We start from the raw sequence: 10,894 nt of genomic DNA, 5'->3' as shown, positions 1-10,894 counted from the left end.
AGGGAAGTAAGGTTACAGCTGAAGACCAGGCCTGGGTGGTGCCAGTGACCTCCCTTCTAGCTAAGCTGTTAAATTCTTGGTCTGTGGCCCTTGTAAACTGGGAGTATTTAGGGAAACAGATTATTGCCTAAGGAAGGTGCAGTGACTTAATTATAGGCGAACAAGCATGTGCACTAAGATACTGGTTAACTAGGTACAGATTCAGATTGCTAGCACCCCTCCAGCCCGAGGTTGCCTCCTATTTCCCCCCTCAATACAATTACCAAAAGACAGGAACACATCTATTTTAAATGATTAGACTAACAATTTGAATAACCAATAATTAATAGCTAGCAAGAGGTATTCACTCATCTGTTCAGTTCAACCTAGATTTTTATCTAAATACATAAAGTTAGTAACATATTTCAGAGATCTGGATCCTCCCTTAGAAACTATATACAAAACAAAGATGCTACTAGAAAATCTACCATCTCACTCACTCAATTCTAAATTTGATTACATGGTAAACACATAAATTATTCAAATGTTGGTCTAAGTATTTAAGATATCAAAATAATAAAGTGGCTCTGCCCTCAAGAAACTATTAAAGGAAACAGGTATCGTCAGATAATTGCTATACAAGTAAGGCTACTACAAATACTTTGAGATTGATATTATTAATTTCCTGTGGTGTCTTTAAAGTTTAGTAGGATGTGAAGTCAGAAGAGGGGGGAAATACTTTTTAATTCTGTTCCTTCACTTGACCATAGCCCAAGAGCAGTGAGCAATTATGCACAGGTAGAAAATGGCAACATGTGGATGTTGCCGCCGGAATGCTCTGTTAAAAGGTGTGATGAGGGAGGGGAAGAAAAGTAAATAATGCTGAAAATGGGTGAATGGGTTTAAGGAGTATTCATAATAAGAAAAATATATTGGGTCTTTGTCCCTGTGAAACAAAGCTTCTCTAAAATCCTTGGAATCTCATAAGTAATAAGAGAAATAAAGGTCACAAGATAGTCTTTTGTGATTCATAACAAGCTCCTTTCAACCACACGTGAGTTTATGTTAATGAAGTGACTTTTGGAAAGGCCACAGAGGGGGAGCTTCTGGCCTGGGGAACAAATGATGTGATTAGGAAGTTGGAACTTTCAGCCCCATCTCTCAATTCCAAGGAACACCAAAGACGACAATTTATTCAATTGTGTTTATGTAACTAAGCCTCCGGAAAAAATCCTAACTGAAAGGGTTCAAAAAACTTCCAGGTTGCTGAACACATGGAAGTGCAGGGAGAGTGGCGGGCCTGCAGAGGGCTTAGCAGCACCGCACCCCGCCCCATGTACCTGAGCATTTGTCCACGTAAAAATGCCCAAACCTGTAGAGAATTTTTGTAGCATTTTATTTGAACCAAACCGATGGCAATGCCAGGAAGATCTCAAATGCTTAGAGAATAACATTTGGAATCAAGGAAGTAAGGATGATAACACAAAGGCGGGAGAAAACAAGGTGGGAAATTTCTCTGACTAGGTTACAGGATAGTTAAGATTATATGCTCCCTTGAGGTTGGTCTTTCCTTGGAGGGCTTTGAAAAAGAGGATTACTCTGGCATTTCAAAGGTGTATTAACCTAGATGTAGAAGAACAATGGGCAGGGCTTGTTTAAAGCAAAAATAAGCCTTTGACAGAGGAAGTTATAGGCCTGGATGTGACTCCCCGCCATGATCTGCCCAGTTAGGAATTTATGATCAGATCATCCTGTGAGGTTACTCTCAGTCACTGATTTAGTACAGAACCTCTTTTTCATTCACACATATCTTCCATATGGCTGTTACTGAGTTACATCCTCTTATATTAGACTGCTACTCTAGTAAGTAAACTGCTTTCCTGAGTTCTAGGAGCCATTCTAGGAAATTATCAAACTTGATGAGAGTGTTGTAAGAACTTATGATTTGTAGCTGGTCGGTCATTCAGAAGCACAGGTGACAGCCTGGATTTATGACTGTTAGGTGGAGTGGGAGCAGTCTTGACATGAACATGTAGTAGTAGGTAGGTAGACAGACATGAGCAGAGTAGGAACTATAGGACAGGTACAGAATACAGAGTATCATGGGGGGTTGGGGGGGGGGGGTGGGAGGAGGTGGGAGGGGAGCCCTGGTGCCTAGCAATGGGGAAAACAAGGACCTCACCCCCATGATGACCTTTCCTACCGAGCACATAGCTAGTCATGCAGTTTGAGACCTTTTATGTTGCTGGTCATGTGATCATGTAGGGATTGCAGTCCAAGGAACAAACTATGACATCTGATCCTGGGATTCCTTCTGTACAGGGAAAAGAATGAGAGTACATTCTGAGGCCTCAAAGCTGCAGATGTTGAGGGAAGGAATGGTTACAGACATTGTAAAAACTGAGTCCCCCATCTAATATTGCTGTTGAGGTGTGTATTCCAATTGAGAAATATTCTTACTTTTAAAGTCAATTTAAAAGGACACAATGATCCTACCATAAAAAGCCTTTTTTTTTAGCTTTAAGAAAAATATCTCTGTGGACATAGATTACTATTATTTAGATAGCCACAAACCATAAAATGAAAAAACTGAAAACATGTACCTATCTTACTCTTTAAAATTCAGTATTTTAACAAGTAAAAAGACAATTTACTTGCTGGGTGAAGCCATTTGCAATTCTTATAATCAGCAAAGGGCTCACATCTAGGGTATTTAAAGAATTCCTACAGAAGTATAAGGCAATTATAAATGCTCCTGTAGCCCTAGCCCATTTGGCCCAGTGAATAGAGTGTGGGCCTGTGAACCGAAGTGTCCTGGGTTCAATTCCTCTCAAAGGCATGTACCTCAGTTGCAGGCTTCACCCCGGCCCGATCCCTGGTCCGAGCTCATGCACGAGGCAACCAATCAATGTGTTTCTCTCACATCAATATTTCTCTCTGTCTTTCCCACTCTCTTCCACTCTCTAAAAATCAATGGAAAAAAATATCCTCGTGAGGATTAAAAAATAAATAAATAAATAAATAAAAAGATCCTGTAGAAAAATAATAAAAAGTGAGAATAGGCAATACCATTAAGAACGTATCTGTTAAAAAAAAAAAAAAGAAAAGAAAAGAAAAACCACCAACAACAACAACAAAAAAAAACACAAAAAAACTTGTTCAACCTCTTTGGAAAGTGAAATTAAAATCACAAGCAGGATAAACCATTTTATAACCCAAACCTTCTTAATAAATATGAAAGCTTCACAATACTAAATGTTGTGAGGATCTGGGCCAAGTGTAAATCTTATTATAGTGAAAGTAAAACTGGTAAAATTCCTTTTGAAAATTATCTAAAAATATCTAATGAAGTTAAAGGTCCCAGTTCCCAGGACTCTGAAATTCAACTCTAGATCAATCATTTTGAGAAATTCTGGCTCAAGTATACAAAGAGAAGTGTAGAATGCTCATAGCAGCATTGCTTATGAGAGCAAGGGTTCTTGGAATCTCTCCAAATTGTTTCATTTCCAGAGGGCCTTGAATACCAGTGATCCAAAATCCCCTGTAAAAAATGGTTTGCTCATTTCCCTGAAATGAAAAAAAAAAAAAAAAAACACAAGAAAAAGACAAGTTTCTCAGTCTTATCTTAATGATGCCATCAAAAAATCTCAATGACTTTATCTGAAGCTATTCAATGTCAACATTCACTTCTCTTCTTTAACAGTTACTCTCACATCTATCCAACATCAAAGACACTCCCATTTTTCTGTTCTTTCTCTTTATCATTCTGCTCCTTCAAACAAGTTTCTGTTTCTGTCACCATGTCATGACCCTTCTTGTATTTATACACCCTTTTATATATTTGACTTATCATTTATGTGCAATCTTTGTACCTGTCACTGGTGCCATATAAATCCCTCGGTAAAGTTCACTGGAACTTCTGCAATTTACAGTCTCAGCTCTGGGAAATCATCAAGATTCCAGACAATCTTAGCAAACAACCAACATCATCGCCAATTCACAAATATGTGAAGATTAAACAGCATCCTACTGAACAACCAATGTGTGAAAGAAGAAACCAAAAGGAAAATAAAAAAGATAACTTGATGCAAATTAAAGTAGAGACACAACATACCAAAACGTATGGGATACGTTCTAACATGGAAGTTTATATTGATAAATACCTACATTAAGAAACAAAAAAGATCTCAAATAAACAACTTAACTTTATTCTTCAAGACACTTAAAAAAGAAGAGCAAAGTAACCCCAAATATAGCAGAAGGAAGTAAATAACAAAAAATGGAGGATAAATGAATAAAATAGAGACTAAATTTTTTTTAAAACTTAATAAAAATAAACTATTTTTCTAAAGAGATAAAAAAATTACATTTTTTGCTACACTTATCAAGAAAAAAGATGAGAACTCAAATAAATAAATTATAAATGAAAGAGGAGACATTACAACTTATATACATATACAAAGGATCATAGGAGACTATTATGAGGAATTATATACAGTAAAGTGGACAACAGGAAGAAATGGATATATTCTTAGAAACATATAACTAACCAAGAATGAATGATGAAGAACTAAAAAATCTGAACAAAACAATTGCTAGTAAGGTGATTTAATCAGTAATCGAAAGCCTCCCAACAAAGGAAAGTCCAGGACTACATATTTGTGAATTCTCTTGTTTCCTTCTTATAACTGACTAGAGGCCCTGTGCACGAATTCATGCACAGGTGGGGTCCCTCAGCATGGCCTGCGGGGATTGGGCCGAAACTGGCAGTCCAATACCACCTGCTGCTCCTGTCTGCTGCTCCCGCTCATCCTGGCCCCACTGCACCTGCCACGGGCTCACGCCCAGTCAGTCCTGATCAGGAGAGGCTTGCACCGCAGCAGTGGCACTCACCAGCTGTGAGCCCTGCATCTGGCACCCGTCCTGAAGGGGGGTGGGGGGACCGAGACACAATCGGCCCTCCAGGGGGGTGGTGGGACGCCCTTGCTGGCCCCAGATCCGGATCTGTACCACTGACATTTGCACTGGTTGCCAGAGCCACCTTATAACTGCTTTTATATTGTTTCTTCCTTGCAGAGTGTCTAGGGAGGGGAAGTGGCCACGGTGCCCAAGGACAACTTGCAGGAGGGTGGTAGCGCTGTCGGGATCATGCCGGCAGTGCTGGTCCGGCAGTGCCTGGCCCGCTCTCTGGAGATTGGACCTGCAGGACTACTAAGGTAGTGAGTGCTGCTGCCGGGCTGGTGGGCCTCCAGGACAGGTTGGTCAGCTGAGCAGCACTCCCACTGTAGTAGCACACTGACCACCAGGGGGAAGCTCCTGCATTGAGGCTCTTCCCCCTGGTGGTCAGTGTGTGTCATAGCTTAGGCTTTTATATATATAGATTTCTAGTTTCATACTATTGTGATTGGACACAATGCTTGATGTAATTTCAATCTTCTTAAATTTATTAAAATTTCAGGGAAAGACCGAGAAATGGAAGATTCTGCTTGCACCATCTGTGCACAGCCCTGGCAGAATGAATAGCTGGTTAAGAATTGCTTCTTGCCGAAACCGGTTTGGCTCAGTGGATAGAGCGTCGGCCTGCGGACTGAGGGGTCCCAGGTTCGATTCCGGTCAAGGGCATGTGCCTGGGTTGCGGGCACATCCCCAGTGGGAGATGTGCAGGAGGCAGCTGATCGATGTTTCTCTCCCATCGATGTTTCTAGCTCTCTGTCTCTCTCCCTTCCTCTCTGTGGGAAGTCAATAAAATATATTTAAAAAAAAAAAAAAAAAAAAAGAATTGCTTCTTTGTTTTCTAGGGTCCTATGAGACATGTGAATGGAAGTCCTTTTGCCTATCTAAGCCAGACATTTGGGGACCTGTCTCTCAAAATCAGGTGTAGAAGCTGGAGTGCAGATGTACGCCTAAGCTCTTTCCAGGCATTTTCTGGTGAGTTGGGCAGGCTGGAGGGAGTAGGCAGGAGTGATGTCAGCTTCTTTGGTATCTGGGTAGAATCACACTCAGCTCCTAGAGCCTACCATTTTGATGTGGATATTTTCTAATTTTTCTGATGTGTAGGAGTTGCTCAGATATTTTCTGGATCTCTCCCAAATTGTTCCTTGTGTAACTAGGTTTTTGAACTCACCCATAGGAGAAAGGCTCAAAGCAGAGTCTTATGTTGCCATCTTAGTTGACTCTTCTCTTACTATAGTCTTTGGCATAGTTTTCATCAATTGCATGATTTCTTAGACATTCCAATTGCTGGCAGTCCAAAGACATGCTCAACCGATGATACAGCTAATCTTTTCAAGGTTAACAAGAAAGTTAAGGAGGCTCCTTCCTGGAAACTACAAACCTGAATTCCACAATGACTCTTATTTCATCTCTAATTATATTTGAAAACAGAGTTTGTCCATCTTAAACAACTGAGAAGCTGACCAAGTATACACAATTGCCTGTATTCATTGATGTGGCTTGGCTGAAATTTAGTCAGGCTTCCCCTTTTCCACAGTCCAATGAACTTTCTTACTTCCAATTTTAAGGAACTACTAAGAGATAGAATACCCCCCTCCCCCTTAATCGACTGGCTATAGCAAGAAACATTTTCTATTAAAACACTGCAAACATGCTGTCTGCTCATCCTCACCTGTTTGAGTGATTTCCCCTCAAAGTTCTTGCTGACCCTGCTTACTACTCCCAGAAAAGCTTTTTTTCTTTTTGATTTTGAGATGCTTGCATATTCTTAGGTCTGAGTGTTCTGCCCATTGAAACCATGTTTTTAAATAATTTTTCCTTGCCTGATTTTAAATGTGTTTTTATGTAACAACATATTTAGAATATTATGCACAAACAAAAACAGCATTATGATTATAGCCTGTTCCATGTGCATTGGTTTATGTCTTGCATATATAAATTTTTATGTCATGTAAAATCCCATGGGCATATAACCACCTTATCAAGAATTGTGGGTACACTTTGAAGAAAGGTCTAGTTAATGGATTTTTGTTTGTTTGTTTGTTTTCCATAGGAACTATGTAGAGACAGACCCTCAATAGTTGGGTAAAATTTCAGTTCTTAAGCAGCATTTTGGGTGCAGACACATTATTTTAATACTCTTTATATCATATTATATTTCTAAAATACTTTAATTTCTTTTTAAGCCTTAGATAATAAGGAAGGAAACAACCTAATAATAGAGTTACAAAAGGATAAAAGGCAGAGCTGTTTTGGGCATTTAATCATTTTACATATTTGTTTTACTAGCAAGGGTTAAAAATAAAATGAAAACTAAGGTGATGACTTTTAAACTGTTTTCAATCAAGTACTTTGGTTGTGTGAGGTATCTCTTGGCATAGTGTTTATAAGTACAGGATTTGTTGTGAAAACACACTTAAATTAAATTTGCTGTTGAAACCTGCTATTTCTGTCACCTTGAGAAACTGACACAACCTTTTGAGATTCTGATCCCTCATCTGTGAGATATGGCATAAGTGCTACCTCTTTGGGCTATTAGGTGGTAAAATAGAGATAACTAGATGTTTAAAATGTTAAAGTTTATTCTTTAAATAAAAGATTCTGATAAAAAAAAATGTATAACAATATGTCTTTCACATAATTTCTGCAGCTGGACTCAGGACCACAACAGACACTGAGATTTAATATTTGAAGAAATTCAGTCTGCCAAATTTGAAAAAAAAAATGGATTTAAGAGATACTCTTTTAAGTTTGAAGGCTTGTATTATAATTCCAATACTGACACTAATAAGATGTGTTATCTTGGCCTCTGTGAACCATATTTGTTGAACATATATTAATAATTCTATATAATAAAAGGCTAATATGCAAATTGACCAAACAGTGGAAGGACTGGTCGCTATGACACACACTGACCACCAGGGAACAGACACTCAATGCAGGAGCTGCCCCATGGTGGTCAGTGTGCTCCCACAGGGGGAGCCCTGCTCAGCCAGAAGGTGGGCTCATGGCTGGCGAGCGCAGTGGTGGTGGCAGGAGCCTCTCTTGCCTCCATGGCAGCACTAAGGATGTCTTACTGCCGGCTTAGGATTCTATGAAGAGCAAGGATGTCCTAAGCGGTCAGTTGGACACCCCCTGAGGGCTCCCAACTGTGTGCACAAATTTCGTGCACTGGCCCTCTAGTAAAAAATAAAAGAAGATGTTTCTGGAAATGCTTAAAACTGCAATTAGATCAGGTATTAATTCAAGCTTTGGTATTATGGACTTTTAGCAGGAGTGACACCATTTTAGGCCTGTAGTTTTTCTTTAACGAAACAGACCCCCACCCTGTCCTATTCATCTTTACATGATGTGACCTTTGCCTGTGCATCTCAATTCTGACCCTGTCTCTCTCCCCTCACTTCACTGATACCAAGCCAGCACAACAGTGTTTCTGTTTCTATACCTTTACTCCATTAATTACATTTTTGCCTTTGAGTCTAGGAACATGTTGTCTCCTCTTCTTTATTATAAGCTTTTTAAAAAAAATCAGATCTTTAGTTTGTTGTCTACTTTTAATGGCTTTGGTCTCAGCTTAAACTGTGTCTTTCTTATGCTCCAATGTAAAGTAGCTTCTTGGTCATAAATTCAAAACCCTGTTCAAAATACACTTTAGACAGGTGTATTGGTCAAGTTTCTCCAGAGAAACAGAACCTGTGAATATAAGAAGCTTCCTAACTTGTAGTAAATTTTTATGAGCTTATTTGAGCCAATTGATGACACTGCTGGGTAATCAAAATCTGAAATGCTCTGGAGAATGACAGTTTTGCAGTTTCTCGTAAACATTTGGAATTAAAGAAAGAATGTAAGGTGGAAGAAAGCAAGATGGAGCCTGGATTGCAGAAGAGTTAACAAGAATATGTGCTCTCTTGAGGGTGGTTATTCTTCCAAGGGGCATAAAAAAAGAGGCATTTCAAAGGTATATTAACCTAGAGGCATAGAAACAATGGACAGGGCTTGCCTAAAGCAAAAATAAATCTTTTACTAAATAAGTTATAGGCTTGGGGCATAACTACCCACCATGACTTGTTCAGAAGAAATTTAGGATCAGGTCATCCTGTGAAGTTACTTTTGGTCACTGGACTTGTCAGATTACAGAGCCCCCTTTTACCACAAACCAATAGGAGAGATAAAGGTAGAAATAGAGACAGTGACAGAGATAGAGACAGAGATATATGGAGAGATTTATTATAGGAATTCGCTTGTGTTGTTATGGAAGCCAAGAAGCACTATAACCTGCTCTCTGCAAGAGGAAGAACCAGGGAAGCCAGTGGTATAATTCAGTCTGAGTCCACAGGTCTGACATCACATTAGTGATGCCCACATTGGTGATGGCTGATTTTTTTACTCACGTTAAAAATACCAGCAATCTGGGAATCTCTTAGCCTAATCAAATTGACACATAAAAATAACCATCATAGCAGTGTAAATTTTCTTGTTGTTTATTTTATTTGTTTGTCATTTGTTTTCCTCTATACACACATACAATACGTACTGAAAATGAAAATTTTATGACAGCAGAGTCATTAATGTAAATTCTATGACAGCAAGGATACAGCAGTAAATAAAATAATGAGTTATTTCTGCTGCATGCCTAATTTCTCATACCACTTCTTATAAATAACAAGTGCTCAACAGATATTTACATATGGAATGTATAAAAGAATGAGTGAAGATGTGGAGAGATATATATCCTTATTACATACATATTCTCACATTTTTATGTTTTCAGGGAAGAAAGAAAGGACTACAATACAATAATGTTTAACCCAGTATCACTGGCCCATTTATTAAAACTTGAAATATGCTTTTTAATATTCATGGTCAAAAATGAGAATGAGTCCATGCATAAAACTATATATTAAAAATACTTTAATCTATAATTTTAATAAATGAGTTCAGGTACATATTAAAAATTGTAGATATTATCTTTCACAAATTACACACGGATTTTAAAGATCACTGTTAAAATTGATTAAGAAAACATCTAATTTGAAGTTAGAACTTATAAGAAGTTCAAATTAACTGCTCCAAAACAAATACAATAGAGAGGATATTACTTTAAAGCATTTCCCTCATTGTAATTTAATGTCAATAATCATTAATCAATTTTAAAAAATAATGTCTTTCATACACACACACACACACATATTTGCTTAATTTTTCACTCTATTCAAGTGTCTACTTATGAATTCAGGATCATAGGTATGACAAATAATGTTTTGCCAAAATGACAGAAAAGAGAAGAACTTCAATCAGCCATTATGCAATTGAACTTTTATTATATAGGCCACACACACACACACACACACACACACACAATAAACTTATAAAACAGTCTTTATAATAAATGTAAAATTTAATACATCTTCATATGGAAACTTTTTCTAGATTTTAAAGATATTTGAGATAATTATGAAATATTATTTCTTCACGAATGAATATTAGAAAAGAAAATAGAATATTTTCCACATGTGTGCTCATAAGCCTTAATTATATTTAATGATGTATCATGATATTAATGGAAAAAAATGAACTATAAAACTTCAAATCAGCCCTGGCTGGTTTGGCTCACTGGTTAGAGCATCAGCCTGTGGCCCAAAGGTCACAGGTTGGCTTCCCACTCAAGGTCACATACCTTGGTTGCAGGTTCCCCATCCTGGTCATGGCACATTTGGGAGGCAACCAATGGATGTGTCTCTCTCACGTTGATGTTTCTCTCTCTCTCTATATATATATCTTCCCCTCATCCTCCCTCCCTTCCACTCTCTCTAAAAATAATAGAAAAAAATATCCTCAGGTGAGGATAAAAAAAAATTAAATCAAATTGTAGAATAAACTAAAAAAATATTATAAAATAAAGCCATATTATGATTGAAAAGTTTATTTTCAACAAAATCAATAGTTTGGTAGATTAAAAAGT

This window comes from Myotis yumanensis, unplaced genomic scaffold (genome assembly GCF_028538775.1).
Source record: "Myotis yumanensis isolate MYYU_CA2020_CCGP unplaced genomic scaffold, mMyoYum1.0.hap1 SCAF_4, whole genome shotgun sequence".
NCBI lineage: Eukaryota > Metazoa > Chordata > Mammalia > Chiroptera > Vespertilionidae > Myotis > Myotis yumanensis.
The sequence above is the reverse complement of the archived record's forward strand: the minus strand, read 5'-3'. Positions refer to the sequence as shown.